Genomic DNA, 1,219 nt, shown 5'->3' with positions numbered 1-1,219 from the left:
ACAGACCGGGCGTTGTGACTGTTTATTGAGCGAAAACACCTAAAGCTCCACGAGGCTCCGGCAGAGGATGGTGGCGAACCCTGCTGTACTCTTCCACCACAACTTTCTCTCACTCTTACTTCCTGTTTCTGCTGTGCCTGTAATTCAAAGGTTCAGCCTTCTCACACTGTGTCACGCTGAATATCCCCGAGAACTACGTTAAGGGTACACGTGTCTGTGGAGTGCTCAGCTATTTGCACGTTAATTTCACGAGCAGGCTGTTCCGTTGATCGGATCAACTGGAACCCTCGACGTCGTAAGCGACGGAGTACCAACAATATAACCTGAACATGTGAATGAATAACACTGCTAAGACAGTAGGATACAGTATTGACTTATAAAGCATTTAATATGCTTTGTGTAACGAAATACAGTGTCCCTAAAAGTAATCAACGCTGCTAGGAATATTATTATAAATCCAACTAATATTGACCCATCTAATAGCAGCCGTAAAGATATTAAATGATATGAACACAAATGAAAGCACCAGCTATGATTCACAGTTGTAAACTGTTATTTTGCAGCGTAGTAAATGCTAACGACGACATTTGAGAACTTTACTCATTATCTGGTTTTGCATTTGAGAACTTTACTCATTATTTGGTTTTGCTAGAAAGTGTCATTTTTCAGAACAACCAATGTCGCTGCACATAGGTACCAGACACTTTCTGTCTAATCAACTTTACGTCGGGTAAATCAGAATCAAGAACTAGATAAGTAATGTCTCTAGCTATGTGAAAGTACACATGTCAGATAAAACACATTATTTTCCTCTAGTTTTGATTCGTCAGAAGGCAATGTATTTTTCATGATGATAATAAACAATATAACAGTAGCAACGCAGGGGACGACCATAATTACCAGGTTATCTGAAATATATGCTCAAGCTTGTTGACACGTAATACGTAAACACACAAACCCAAAATACTCACATATAAGCATGTATATCCGATATGTATATAATAAATGCCTATGTACATATATATGGACATACGTGTGTATACAAGAATGCATATACACCTATGAACACATACATACGCCCCTCTCTCTCTTTGTACACACACATATATAAATAGGTAGATAGATTGATAAATACATATGTATATATGTATATATATATATATATATATATATATATATATATATATATATATATATATATATATATATATATATATAT

This window comes from Octopus bimaculoides, chromosome 10, assembly GCF_001194135.2.
Source record: "Octopus bimaculoides isolate UCB-OBI-ISO-001 chromosome 10, ASM119413v2, whole genome shotgun sequence".
Classification (NCBI taxonomy): Eukaryota; Metazoa; Mollusca; class Cephalopoda; order Octopoda; family Octopodidae; genus Octopus; species Octopus bimaculoides.
The sequence above is the reverse complement of the archived record's forward strand: the minus strand, read 5'-3'. Positions refer to the sequence as shown.